At 38.6% G+C, this 15898-nt stretch overlaps 1 pseudogene; it reads right to left on the bottom strand.

Annotated features, from left to right (window-relative positions):
- Positions 1 to 1305: 1305 nt before the first annotated feature.
- On the bottom strand, positions 1306 to 3718 carry LOC122238067 (annotated as a pseudogene).
- Between the last annotated feature and the right edge of the window lie 12180 nt (positions 3719 to 15898).

Genomic DNA, 15898 nt, shown 5'->3' on the forward strand with positions numbered 1-15898 from the left:
AAACCATTGTGTTTCTTGGTGGAAGCATTCCTCCCTCTGGAACTCAGACCTCTAGGCCAGCAGAGCATAATGAGGTCGTGTGAACAGGAAGCAAAACTTTTGCTGTGAATCACCAGGAGTAATGATAAATGATGTCACTCCCATTTCCACCCGTTGATTCCTGGACCCATGAATCCTGGTTATCGAGAAACAGCACCATATATTGGATAATGATTCAGAGAGCATGCAATCTTGTGGAAAATTTTGTCCCAGCCCTATGAGGTATTGCCATCAAGCTGGCACTGCAACTGAGTCCTCAGTGGCCATGCCAACCTTCTGTCAAGTCAGCTGCTTTGAGGATGGTGGGAAATGTGGTAAGACCAGTGAATTTTGTGAGCATCGGCCACCATTTCATTTTCTGTGAAGTGCGTTCTTTGATCAGAGGCACTGCAGTGTGGAACACCATGGCAGTAGATAAGGTATTCTGTAAATCCATTTTGAGAAGTCTATCCACATATTTCTTCACCAGGTTTCCCTGTCACTAATTTTCTAATCATGTTCCTTCCAAGTCTCTGACCACCCAACTGAACCATCAGCAACAATTAAAGCATTGGTATATAACCATATGTCTAACCATTTCTCCTTTCAAGTAAAGTGGGCAGCCAGGTTCACTACTTGGAGTTCTGCCCACTGGGAGGATTTCCCTTCACTGCTGTCCTTCAGGGATGTCCCAGAGAGGGAAGGGACAGTAGTGCTATAACTGTCCACTTTCATGTGGTGACTACATATCATGCTGAACTATCTATAAACTAGGCCTGAGTCCCCTCTTCCTGTTCAGCCAATCACAGGGAAATCCCTATGAGGCCATAGGTGAAGGCTTAGAAGAGAGAAGGTAGTGTAGTTGGATTAGGAACCATGAACATTTGGGCCACTTCTTCATGTAACTTAGTTGTGCCTTCAGGGCCTGATCAATCTTAACCATGTATGTATCACTCCTAGTAGATGATGAAGTGCTTCTGTGCACCAACTTTATGGCTTGGTGGATCATAACACACAGTTCATGATGGGCAGATCACATGATAACTTGGGGGTCGACAGTAAAGCATTCAATCTCTACTAAGTCCTAAGAACAGTCTAAGAGTTGTTTCTCAAAAAAAAAAAAAAAAAAAAGTAATTAGCTGTGAAAGATGACAGGACTTTGCTCCCAAATCCTAAGGGCCCATGATGCAATTCATCTATAGGGCTCCAAACAGCATCTCTATCAGGTGGCAAAGCAGCTTGTAGAGTAGCCTGGATCTGTTGCAGAACCTTCTCTTATTCTGGGCTTCACTCAAAACTAGCAGCTTTTTGGATCACCAAATAAATGAGCCAGAGTAACAGACCCAAATGAGCACTATGTTCCTTCTGAAACCCAAAGAGGTCACTAGGCACCGAATCTTTTCTTGCTGTAGAAGGGACCAGAAGCAACAATTTATTCTTGATCTTAAAAGGGATATAGTTCGGGTGGCCTGGGTTGCTCAATCGGTTAAGTGTCTGACTTGAATTTAGCTGAGGTCATGATCTCACAGTTGTGAGATCGAGTACCATGTTGGGCTCCAGGACATGGAGACTGCTTGAGATCCATTCTCTTCCTCACTCTCTACCCCCCCCCCCACCCCACTCACACACATGTGTGTGCTCTCTCTCTCTCTCTAAAAAAAAAAAAAAAAAAAAAAAATGATATCTCAACATGTCTCACACCACTGGACCCCTAGAAATGTCACTGAGGTAGAAGGTTCCGGCATTTTTGTGGGATTTCTTGTCCACACTCTGAAATGCAACTATCTTACCAATAAGACCAGAGAAGTTGTTACTTCTTGCGCACTAGTCCAAGCAGCATGATGCTATCAGTGTAATAGACCAATATAATATCTTGTGTAAGAGAAAAGCTATCAAGATCCTTGTGAACTAAATTACAATGTAGGGCTAGAGAATGATACACCCCTATGATAGGACGGTGGAGAGGTACTGTTGGCATTGGCAACTGAAAGCAAATTGCTGCTGGTGGGTCTCATGGACAGGTATGGAGAAAAAGCCATATTCATAGCTTCATATCCAGTACCAGGAGATGTGTTAATTTGCTCAAGCAATGAAATGACGTCTTGTATGGCAGCTGCAGTTGGAGTCACCACCTGGTTAAGCTTATGAAAATCCACTGGAATCCTTCAAGATTCATCTGTCTTCTGAACAGGCCAAATAGGCAAGTCGAATATAGATGTGGTAGGAATCTCCAGTCCTGCATCTTTGAAGTCCTTGATTATAGCACTAATCTCTGCAATCCCTCCAGGGGGGCAGTGTTGCTTTTGATTTACTATTTTCTTTGATAGAGACAGTTCTAATGGATTCCACTTGGTCTGTCCCACGAGGATAGCCTTTACTCCACAGGTCAGAAAACCAATGTGGGGATTGTGTCAGCTAAGTATGTCTATTCATAATGATGCATTATGGAAAAAGAGAAATAATCACAGGATGAGTATGGGGACCCACAAGACCCACTGTGAGGACAGGAGCTAAAATTCCATTCATCACCTGACCTCCATAAGCCCCTACTAGTAGACCACAGTGATGTTTTGTCTCTTGGAATCAAATCAGAATCAGTATCTAGTGGTTCCTGAAATGACTGGTTATTTCCTTTTCCTCAGTATACAGTTACCCTGGAAAAAGGCTGTAGGTCCCTTTGGAGAAGGCTGAAGAAAAATTAACAGCATAAATTCTTGGCAGTGTTCCAGGGTCCTTCCTCAAGGGAACTTGGTCTTCTCTTCATTCAAGGGGCTTTGGGTCTGGTTCAAGTCTGGGAATTTGTTGAGGGACCATACTCTACTTTTATGAGTCAGATTAGACCTTTGTTCACTTAAACTAGAATTTTTCTGCTCATAAATATCAGGTAAGAATTTAGTAAGTTTCCAGCCATTTCATTTCTAGGAACACCATGACCAACTAGCCAACACCTTAGATCTGTGTGAATCAGACTATTCCGATTGCTGTTTTCATTCTTCTCTCCACTACACTAACCACAACCATCTTGCTTTTGGTGATTAAGTGATGCCACTTGACCCTAAGACACAAGGATCCACTGCCGTGCATTTAGGTTTCTCAATTCGGTGTCTTCCTTTCCTACCATGAGAGATCTGTCTTACAGAGAAGAATGGTCACAGAGCTCTTCAAGGATGCTTGGACTCCCCTCACAAATTTATTACTCAGAGAAGTGGTGAAAGGTATGACTTCTGGACCCTCCCAGAGTGGGTGAGTGGGTCTTAATTCATTAGAATTTGAATTTCCTCCTCATATTAAAGAAAGATAGGTCAGGCATTTCTAACTGACTCACGGTGGTCCACCTTTTGGTCCATGTTTCAACACCAAACTGTTTGACCCCTTTTAACTCCCTGAGCTACAATATTAAATGCAGAACGTCTGTTTATCAGATGTCTGATAAGTGTCAACAAATTCAGCCTGATCCAATTTAACAGTTCTTCGACCATTATCCCAGACCCTTAGTATCCATTCCTACAAACGTTCTGCACATTTGTCTGTAAAGATTAGAAAGCTCAAGCAACTCTTTTAAAGTATCACCCACCTCTGTGTGAGTCACACTTTGTGCCTCATCTTTAGGGGTCTTGCTGGGATTTGAGTCTAATTGTGGGTCTAGAAGCAAAGATGGCTGGTGGAGGTGGTCCTGAGGAGAATCAGCAATGCCTTGCATGGCAACAACTTCAGGGAAAGCCTCTATAGTTTCTTCAGGTGATGCAGAGCTAATCCCCTCAGTCAGGGTGGAGAGGCCTCTTCCATTAGCAAAGAAGGCTCATCAGATTTTAGGGGTCCAGTGTCCCCAATTTCATCAATCTTCCCACATGTTCCCACTCCAACTTTTGGGAATCCCACTTTTTCCATCAGTGCTCTTACTTTACAAATAAACACACTGCAAACCTGGGAGTTTAACTTGGATTATAATTCAGCCAGTTGCTGGGTGAGATTCTGGGTTGGATTCATCAGCCTCACCCTGCGGCTATACAAAATAAGGATATCCTTCAAGGAATACACAGAAACTTTAAGGTCGCTTATGCAACTAAGCTGGGAATTTGTGTCTCTGAGCTCATCCGTTTCTTTCACTATTTTGACCGAGACATTAGCCAACCTTATTATATTCATTTGTTTGATTAAAATATCCAACAATAGTTATACATAGTCACCCAGATACTTGCTTCTTCTAATTGTCAGATTACAGTATCTGATGGTAATATTTTGCATATATCTATTGACAGATCATGCCATAGACTGTTTGTGATCTCTTTACTACTAGAAATAGAGTCATTAGCATTTTTAAATCTAACCACATTAGAGAGCCAATCTCAGAAACCCCAGCACCAATTCAGAAAACTCATCCTTAAAGTTCTGTTTCTCTAGAATCATTCTTGGTACCAAAAAGTGTATGAGTCGGGGTTCTTCATAGAAATAGAACTAATAATATATAATACATATATGAAATATTAGATTATATATATATAATATATATATCTTAGAAAGGGACAGAAAGAGATTTATTATAAGGAATTGGCTCACACAATTGTGGAATCTGGCATAAGTCCTAAGACCTGTAGGGTAAGTCGGCGAGCAGGAGACCGAGAAAAGCCAGTGATACAGTTCCGGTCTGAAGGCTGGAAGGCTTCATATTCAGGAAGAGTTGATGTTTCAATTTGAGTCCAAAGCCTGGAAAAAGCTGATATCCCAGTTCAAAGGCAGTCAGGCAGAAAGAATTCTCTCTTGCTCAGGGAAGGGTCAGCCTTTTTATTCTATTCAGGTCTTCGACTGATGGATGGTGGTTCACTTTATTTAGTGAAATCTACTTTATTTAGTCTGTCAGCTTAAATGCTAATAGTCAAAAACACTCTCATAAACATACAATAACGTGTGACCATGTATCTGGGCATCTCATGCCCCAATCAAATTGACCCATAAAATTAAACATCACAAAGAGGTTTTAATGATTAAAAAATTATCAAACTTTTCTCCTTCATATACATGCTACATACATAGAGGCCTACCTCATTTTATTGTGCTTCACTTTATTGTACTTCACAGATTCTGCTTTTTTTTTTTTTAACAAATCTAAGATTTGTGTTAACCCTGCATCAAGTAAGTCTGTTAGTGCCATTTTTTCTAACAATGTATGCTCACTTCATGTCTCTGTGTCACATTTTGGTAATTTCCACAATATTTCAAAGTTTTTCATTATTATTATTTTTCTTAAAGTGATCTGTGATCAATGATCTTTGATGTTAATATTTTAATTGTTTTAGGGTTCCACAAACCATGCCCACATAAGATGGCAAATTTAATATATGTGTGTGTTCTGACTGATCCATTGACCAGCCTTTCCCCCACCTCTCTCATTCTCCTCAGGCCTCCCTATTCCGTAAGACCCAACAATGTTGATATTAGGCCAATTAATAACCCCACCATGGCTTCTAAGTGTTCAAGTAAAAGGAAGACTCATAAATCCCTCACGTTAAACCAGAAGCTAAAAATGATTCAGCTTAGAGAGGAAGGCACGTCAAAAGCCAAGATAGACTGAAAGCTTGGCCTCTTGTACCAATTAGCCAAGTTGTGAATGCAAAGGAAAAGTTCTTGAAGAAAATTAAAACTTCTGCTCCAGTGAACACACAAATGATAAAATGTGAATGATAAAATGATAAATGATAAAAATGTGAAACATTCTTATTGCTGATATGGAGAAAGTTTCAGTGGTCTGGAGAGAAGATCAAAGCAAAGCAATCACAACATTTCCTTAAACCACAGCCTGATCCAGAGTAAGGTCCTAATTCACTTCAATTCTAGGAAGGCAAAGAGAGGCGAGGAAACTGTAGAAGAAAATGTGAAAGCCAGCAGAGGTTGGTTCCTGAAGTTTCAGGAAAGAAGTTATCTCCACAACATCAAAGTTCAGGGTGAAGCAGCAAGTGCTGATATAGAAGCTGCAGCAAGTTATCTAGAGATCTGGCTCAGGTAATTAACAAGGGTGGCTACACTCACCAACAGAATTTCAATTCACAGAAACAATCTTCTATAAGAAGAAGTTGCCATCTTGCACTAGAAAGAAGTCAATGTGTGGCTTCAAAGGACAGGCTGACTCTTTTCTTAGAAGCTAATGCAGCTGGTCACTTTTAGTTGAAGAAATGCTCATTTGCCATTCTGAAAATCCTAGGGCCTTTAAGAATTATGATGAATCTATTCCACCTGTGCTCTGTAAATGGGACAGCAAAACTGGGATGATAGTACATCTGTTTACAACATAATTACTGAATATTTTAAGCCCACCGCTGAGACCAACTGCTTAGAAAAAAAGATTCTTTTCAAAATATAAAAGCTCATTGACAATACATCTGGGTACCCATCCGATGACGATGGATAGTGAGATTAATGTTGTTTTCATGCCTGCTAACACAGCATCCATTCTTCAGTCCATGAATAAGGGAGTCATTTTGACTTTCAAGCCTTTTTTAAAATTTTTTATTCTAAATTTTTAGTATAATTTATTATCAAATTGGCTAACATACACTGTGTAAAGTGTGCTCTTGTTTTTTGGGGTAGATTCCCGTGGTTCATCGCTTGCATACGACACCCAGTGCTCATCCCAACAAGTACCCTCCTCAATGCCCTTCACCCATTTTCCCCTCTCTCCCACCCCCCCATCCACCCTCAGTTTGTTACAGCAGCACTTTCAATAATAGCTAAACTATGGAAAGAGCCTAAATGTCCATCAACTGATGAATGGATAAAGAAGATGTGGCTTATGTATACAATGGAATACTACTTGGCAATAAGAAAGAATGAAATCATGCCATTTGCAGCAACGTGGATGGAACTGGAAGGTATTATGCTGAGTGATATAAGTCAGTCAGAGAAGGACAGATATCATATGTTTTCACTCATGTGGATCTTGAGAAACTTAATAGAAGACTATGGGGGAAGGGAAGGGGAAAAATAGTTATAAACAGAGAGAGAGAGGCAAACCATAAGAGACTCTTAAATTCAAATCTTTCTAAGAAATACATTTTTTAAGGCTATATGGCTGCCATAGATAGTAATTCCTCTAATGGATCTGGGCAAAGTCCATTGAAAACCATCTGGAAACGATTCACCCATCCCAGATGTCATTTAGAATATTTGTGATTCATGAAAGAGATCAAAATATCAACATTATCAGGACTTTGGAAGAAGTTGATTCCAATCCTCATGGATGACTTTGAGATTTCAGTGGAGGAAGTAACTGCAGATGTGGTGGAAATAGTAAGAGAACTAGACTAGAAAGAAGTGGAGCCTGAAGATAGGACTGGATTGCTGGAATCTCGTGATCAAACTTGAATGGATGAGGAGTTGCCTCTCATGGCTGAGCAAAGAAAGTAGTTTCTTGAGATGAAATCTACTCCTGATAAAATGCTGTGATGATTTTTGAAATGACATCAAGGCAGACAGAATATTATATAGTTGATAAAGCAGCAGCAGGGTTTGAAAGGATTAGTACCGATTTGGAAAGAAGTTCTACTGTGGGTAAAATGCTATCAAACAGCATCACATGCTACAGAGAAAGGGAGACTCAATCAATGCAAAATATATATTATCGTCTCATTTGAAGAAATTGCCACAGTCACCCCAACCTTCAGAAACCACCACGCTGATATGTCAGCAGCCATCAGCATCGACCTCTTTACCAGCAAAAAGATTACAACTCTGTGAAAGCTCAGATGATGTTAGCATTTTTTTAGCAATAAAGTATTTTTAATTAAGGCATGTACATTTTCGTTAGACATAATTCTATTGCACACTTAATAGACTACAGTATAGTATGAAAATAAATTTTATATGCACTGGGAACCAAAAAACTTATTTGTCTCACTTTACTGTGATATTGACTTTACTGTGGTGGTATGGGACCAAGTATCTCCAGAGCATGCCTGTTGTCAAAACTGATTCATAATCTGAATATTAATTATGGTATCCAATTTAAAGCAAATGCTTGCTCTTATGGACATACTATATTAATTTCTCTTTCAAAGTATGCCACTGACATTTTGTGATAAAATAGTACCGGGAAATGTTTATTATGATTTATCTCCAACTCTGAGAATGATTTCAGAAACTTTTCAGCTAAAAAATATCTTATAAATGTTTTTAACACATGAACTAAAATTTTGAATCTACTTTTAGCTTATTCTTCATTTTGCTGATGACGCATTTATTTTTTTTTTCCTTTTTATGGAAATAATTGACTTGTCAGAGATTTCACTGAATAACTTTGAGAATTATATAAAACTCTGGGTTCCTTCTACTATTTGAAAAAGCTCTATAACAAGGGCACCTGGGTGGCTCAGATGGTTAAGTGTCTGATTCTAAATCTCCACTCAGGTCATGATTCCTTGGTTCCTGCGTTCTAGCCCCACATCGGGCTCTGTATCGACAGTGAGGAACCTGTCTCTCTCTCTCTCTCTCTGTCGCTCCCTTATTCATGAGCGCGCGCTCTCTCTCTCTCCTCTCTCCTTCTTTCTCCCACCAAAAATAAATAAATTAAAAATTAAAAAAAAAAAAAGTTCTGTAACAGACAACACACTAGAGACCAAGGTCAAATGGTGCATTGATCTGATAAAGTCTGATTTTCCAAAATTCATTAACATGACTCCCAGTTAGTTTTGCTCCTTGGCTATTTTTATAAACCATCATAATTGTAATTTCACTTATCCCAGTAGCAAAAGATTCACATTCCATAATGAAACTATAGCCTTCTTCATTCTTAATGATTATAAATACTTTTAATTACAGCAATTGTATGATTATTTTGTCATTAATTTAATAATGACAGAAAAGTATATTTTAATTGTTGATCTGTTTTGTGATTCAGTACATACTCAGCATTACGGTCTCAACAACAAAAAAATAGGATAATTAATAAGCAAAGAATAATACACAAATGATGTGAATATAAGTTATTTAAACAAATTGAATAATTCAGAGCTTGTGGAACATATACCATCTTTGAAATCATAATGATTATTCAGAACATAAAGACATTTCTGTTACAAAAACCAATATTATTGTTTTATTTCAAATTTATGACATGCATGTGAGCAAATATTTCATGTTCTCATCCTATATCACCTAAATTCCTATGAATCACCCATACACTGTCAGGGGCCACCCATGTTCCATGAGCCATGCTTTGAGAAACATTTCCCTAGAGGTTCATTGTAGATGCCCTCAGGAATGCACCAAAAGGCAGGAGAAAGGAGAGGCTGGCAGACCAGGAAGACTTCTCATTTCAGTAAGAGGATTCAGCTTTCCTCTAATTTGCATATTGGGTTGATGAGGAATTCTTTTACTTCCAGAAATGTTTCTACTGATTTAAAAAAAAAAAAAAAAGTTTTAAAAAGCGTAATCACTAAGTTTGCCCAGAAGAGGTACTATGAAACAATTGAAGATACATTACTTGAACTGTGTCATATTATTAGCTAATTGTACAGTAGTGTCTCTATGCCATGTTCTCTTCTTCAGACGAGAAAAAAGAAAAAAGGAGTAGGATCCACCGAGAGCAAAAAGCTCTTAAAACTGTATAAAGAAGATCTAGGGATATGACTAAAGTAAGTAACATGCTGCATACTGAGTAATACACCTGACACGAACAATGTAAAGGAAAGAAAAATACATGCAATAGTTTTTATGTTATTTCACACTCTGAGGAAAGAAAGAAAATTAAGAAAGTCACTCATATACTGTTTCGGAAGTTAAAACGAAATCTATTCAAGAGATTATCTATTGGGTTAGCAGGTTTTGAGATACCAAATTGATTGTTCAGTAAACTTAATGGATCCATCACCTTTTTCATCCATTCACTCATTTTTGCTCTGATTTTTTGCGCTGGAAGGCTTCAGAATTCACTTGTCAGAGTTCCAGTCTCTGAACATGCCATTTCCCAGCCAAAACGACACTAAAAACAAGCATCAACCGCTGACCTTTTAAATGCATCACTCTTTGTAACTCCAATCACAGAAAAATACTTAGGAAAGTGTGGCCCTTTCATCTCTGTGTGGCAGTGGCTACACAGCTCTTCCTACAGAAGCTGGCAACCCTCAGTTCCTTTTCTCACTTGTGAGAAATGCTTTGAAAGAGCCAAAGTTCCCAGCCTTCTATTTCCTTCTTTACTTAAAATGAGGAAATGATTTGTAGAAAGGGGGAAAAAACAATAAAAGGATTCATTTAGTGTCTACTTAGCTGGTCCGAATTATCTCCTGATCCACATCTTTGCTGACTTTGGGAACTCCTTGAGCCCCTTCTCAGCCCTTGACAGAGCCAGCCAGCTATTTTGCGAATGCTCATTCTCACAGCCAACCTGGGAGTTGGTAAAACAAGATGCTAAACTTGCTTCAACATAGGCCAGATGCTTAGGCTAAAATTACCACATAGAAGGGAGCCAAGGAACAGATAAAAATCAAAATTGTGTGTGTGTGTGTGTGTGTGTGTGTGTGTGTGTGTGTGTTTAAAAACATGCATTCAAGGCTGTAGTGCTTCACATTATTCTTACATCAAACTACCTTTGTAACCACAGTTATTTGAGCTACCATTGACGTGTCTTTGAGTTCCCCACATAACCACAGATTAAGAAGATCTAAAAGCTGTCGAGCGCTTTTCATGTGCCAGGTGTTGTGCTGGGCATTTTATCTACATTGCCTTATTTATCTCTCATCTCAGCCGATGAGGTGGACACACTTTACAAATGCTAAATGTGGACGTTAAAATAAGTTTCTTGAGGCCACATAGCTAGCCAGAGCTATGTACAGACCCTGGATTCAACTCTAGGCAAATAGAGGCAGCCCACATCTATATGCTGTCCCATACCAGATAAGGATGCTGCAAGGATATTGCTCATTAAATTGCATTTCTTCTTTAGGAAGACTCATAGGTGATATCACTGCCAGTCTTAGCATCGAGAGTAATTGAGCTTCTTCTAAGCAAATGATTATTCTTATCCTTATATTACCTTATATTACAGCCCAACTTACAGCCCTCTTGCAAGCAGTGAAAAAATCTTAAGAAATTTACTCAGTAACATCCTCCTGACATCTGCATTTTGTTCCTATTCTCATTTTCTTTGAGTCCATTTTCTTCATTGGCATAATGTGTTTGTCATTTTATCTTGTTTTATCTCTAGTGTCCATAGCACCGATGTGAAATGTTTTCTAGAACAGAAAGGAGATAAATGTATAAACAAGTCAACAAAACTGGGATGATAAGAGTCTAGAAATGTGAACAACTGGGGCGCCTGGGTGGCTCAGTCAGTTAAGTGTCCAGCCTCGGCTCAGGGCATGATCTCGTGGTTCATGAGTTCGAGCCCTGCATCAGGCTCTGGGCTGACAGCTCAGAGCCTGGAGCCTGCTTCAGATTCTCTGTCTCCTGCTCTGTCTGCCCCTCACCCACTTGCGCTGTCTCTCTATCTCTCTCTCTCTCCAAAAATAAATATTTAAAAAACTGTTGTAAAGAATTGTGAATGACATTACTACAGACAAGCTATCACCCCATGATGAAAACATTGTTCCAGATAACTGACACAGTGGATAATTGACAAGTGTCAACAAGAGACTTTCAAGTGACTAACATGTTGTTGGTAGGATTCCTTTCTCAGATGGTTAAACTTCCAATTTTTCACAAAACTTTCAACAGAAAATTGGAAATTTTGACCTTAGCTTTTCTTCTGAAGCTGTCTGGAAAGCATAGAAATGGAGACGAGGATGAGGGAAAGCTGATGAGACAACATGTTGCTGCTGCTATCTTCTGAGTTTTTCCTTCAATGAACAAAACAGGTGAACCATGCTTTTCTCTCTCTCTCTCTCTCTCTCTCTCTCAAACTTTTTACTGGAGTATATTTCTTAGCATATAAGTGAACACTTGCATTCCCCTTCTCTTTAAAAAATTAAAATAAAATTGCAGAAAACCCCAAAACAAAGAAGCTCTGATCTTTCTCCTTCCTTTGGCAGGAAACCAAAATAAGGCACTATTTCTCCAGTATAAAAAATGATTTATTTACTTACCAATTGAACAATGGTAACATTTTGTAATTATTTTGAATTCATCAATAATATGACATTGTAAGATTTACTGTAATTATCAATACTTTTCTCATTACAATAAAATAATAAAAGGACCACACAAACAAATTCCCAACAATTAAAGGCTTTCTCTTTCAATATGCTGTATAGAATTACTATTAAAATCATTAAAGGATAGTGTATCTAGGTGAACCCATGCAGAAAGAAGCTCTAAAATTCATCAGATTTTCTCTCTCTTCCCCAAATATCCCTTATGATATCTTTTTAAATAGGTAAAATTACAAAAATTTAATATTCTGCTTTTTTGACATTCACAATATCCTCCCTGTAACTTTAATTTATAAAAAGTTGACACTTTAACATATTGTTGAACAATATTTGTATTGCATTGATAATAATATATCCCCCCAAAAGAATTCATTCTACTTATTCTAGATTAAAGAATACAAAAGAAGCTTTTTTATTTTTTATTATTAGAAATTTTATTTTTTTTAATTTTTTTTTAAAGTTTATTCATTTTTGAGAGACAGAAACAGAGCATGAGCAGGAGAGGGGGAGCGGTGGAGAGGGAGGGAGACACAAAATCTGAAGCAGGCTCCAGGCTCCGAGGAGTCAGCCCAGATCCCGATGTGGGGCTCAAACTCACAAACTGGGAGATCATGACCTGAGCCAATGTTGGGTGTTTAACCAGCTGAGCCACCTAGGTGCCCCATTTTTATTAGAAATTCTCTAAGGTAGAATTATACCCATAGAAAAAAATTCATAATTAAAACCATTGAAAAGAATAATAAAAGTTCTGAGATGAGCTATTAGCCTTTAGGTCAGTACTTTCCTTGGGTGGCTTACATCTGGAATCTAAACCTTATTTTCATCTAATTAAAGTTCTCAACTGAGAATATTTTCAGTAAATGTAAAATAAAGAAAATGTGTCTGAGGATTCCCTGACCATTTAATCATCCAATTTCTCCCAAATCCTTGGAATGAAGGTCAATGAATCGCCTGAGACCTTCCCATCATTCACATTTTCTACCAAAACGAATTGATCCCAAGATTCTTGTAAAAAGGAGTAAGCAGCCACAGCCCAGACCAGATTGGTCCACTGGAATACGTACTAAGCAGCCATCCAGAAATTCAGCCTGCTACAACAAACACCCCAAACCCAACATGTCTTTTTTTCATTTCTGCGTTCATCTTTCTTTCTTAAAGACTGACTTATTTTCTTTACCGAGGCTCTTAGATTAGAATCTTCCCTGAAGAGAATTCAAGCCTGGGCTGAATATGGCTAGCATGAGCCTGTAGAGAGATCACTTCGCTGACCACTGAAACAAACACTACCTGTGGACTACCACAGCAGTTGTTTAATTAAGCACAGCATCACACGCAGAGCAATTTCTGATGGGAAACGAAGATTCCACGTGAAATGGCTGGGGGCTTTCGACAAGCAAAATGTCATTATCTGAACTGAAATCCAGCTGACATCTCAAACAACAAATACCAGGGGATCTTTAAGGATCAGATGCTTCATTTTAAGTCAGTGCTTCTGCCTTCAGCATCCTCTACTCCCTGCCCCCCAACGTGGAGAGAATGAACACCTCACACTGAGCCACGACCACCACTTAGTTTTGCTGCCAATTCCTGCCAGCAAAAGGAGGCCAGGTTTATACTAACAGAGTAACTGAGACAAGTATCTAGTTTAGGCCAAATGAATTTTGATTCCTTCCGAATTAAAAGGTTTATATAATATTTATAGAAGCTAGAATTCTGCCTTGCCGCCCTTCCTATTCCCAGATAAAACCAGTTCCCCTTGCTTTTTAAAGTATACAGCAAGAGATAGGATATCTCAGATTGGTCTTTCTCTGGCGCCCAATGAAGACACTTTCACTTAATTTATGTCTTTGGTAAGTTAATATTTTAAGAAAGAATTCTTGGGAATTTTAGCCATAGACTCTGCTTTTTTTAGGCAGAAACAAAGTGAACAAATGAAAAGTAAGATATGATCAGGGTTGTACCGATGTTTGTTCTCAGGATTTTCAGTGCCTTGAGTGTGATTAGTGACCACAATCACTAAGATGCACTCTTTACCCAAACAAAAAAACAAAAAAAGGAACTTTTCAAGAATATTGAGAATTAGAGGTAGAAAAGGTCTCTCAGGGGATGCCTGGGTAGCTCAATCGTTGAGCATCCTACTTTGGCTCAGGTCATGACTTCCTGGCTCAGCTTGTGAGTTCGCACCCTGCCTCAGGCTTGCTGCTGTCAGCCCAAGAGTCTTCTCTAGATCTCCTGTCCCCCTCTCTCTCTGCACCTTCCTCACTTGTTCTCTCTCTCTCTCTCAAAAATAAATAAATCTTAAAAAAAAAAAAAGATCTCTCAGTTTAATTATCTTTCCATGGTGAAGGCGTATTTCTTACAGTGTATATATCACACGTATTCCCCATTTTAATTTTCAATATTTAAGCTTGTGTTGGTTAAAATACCTTTCTCTAGGAGTATCTTTTATAATCATTCTTGGCTGTTAGAAATTTTTCCTTGGTACTGAGCTCAATTTTTCCTTTGTTTAGCTTCATGCTATTAGTTTTAATTACACCCCATCAGACTTCTCTAAATAACTCTTTTCTTTGCCCCTTGATTCATCACAGGAAAAGCACTGTTTACTTGCCAGACAAATTTATCATTCTCCTTCTCATCACTTTTCTACTTTGAATCCTCTGTCTGCTGACTTTAAAGACAGTGACCATGATCCTTTTGGTACTCATTATCCCAGCAGAATCATTAACACCAGGGAACTGGTTGAATGATAAAGAATACAGTTACCTTAATTTTATAGCAATGTACTTGAGATCACTGTCACACTGAGCTCAGTGAAGGTTATGAAACTGAACATAATGGTCACCCTTTTATGCTGCACTTACTTTTTGAAATGTTTATTTTTTATTTTTGAGAGAGAGAGAACATAAGTGGGGGATGGGTACAGAGGATCTGAAGTGGACCCTGTTCTGATTTATGCTCTACTTATAGCATCTATCACAACGCTAATATAGTTAGTATTAATTATATAACTTTTTAGTATCTGCTTTCTGCTGTAGACTGAAGCTTCATGACAGCAGGGACATACTTCTCTGATCTTTTCCACTATCCTCAGAACCAGCACAGTGGCCATGATCTAATCGGTATTTAACAAATAATTGCTGAGTAAAGAAATAAATAAATTTGGATCTCAGAGTCTTGCGTCACTGCAACCCCCTTCATCTCCTCGGTATCACTCCAGCCTCACCAACCTTGTGTTGGGTTTCGTTTGGTTTTATAAAGTTATTTGTCCTCTGACTATTCATGGAAATATGGCTAATTATCAACCAACTTCATTCCGACCTTCCTGTATTCCTGAAATTAAACTCAAAGGAATTTGTGGTCTTGGATTACTATGTGTCAACTGTTCAATAGGATGAACACATCTAGAAATCTTAGATACTAGAAGCAGAATTAACATTATTTAAAACCCTTATTTATAATCCACCCATTCACAGTGCAGAATCCTAGATTTTATTCTTCCCCACCTGCCAAATGATGTTTTGCTGAATATATCCATCTCCAACAGCTCTTTTCTTTACACCCTGTTTGAGACCCTGTATTGACTCCATCCCAACCTGAGAAATGTATTTTCTTAATCTGACTGCCTTACCTAAGTAATGCGCTCTTTCTCTCTTCCATTCATTGCCAGACTCTAAATTAGAGACGCCTGGGTGGCTCAATTGGTTGAGTGCCCGACTCTTGATTTGGGCTCAGGTCATGATCTCACA

The sequence above is a fragment of the Panthera tigris genome, chromosome B1, assembly GCF_018350195.1.
Source record: "Panthera tigris isolate Pti1 chromosome B1, P.tigris_Pti1_mat1.1, whole genome shotgun sequence".
Taxonomy (NCBI): Eukaryota; Metazoa; Chordata; class Mammalia; order Carnivora; family Felidae; genus Panthera; species Panthera tigris.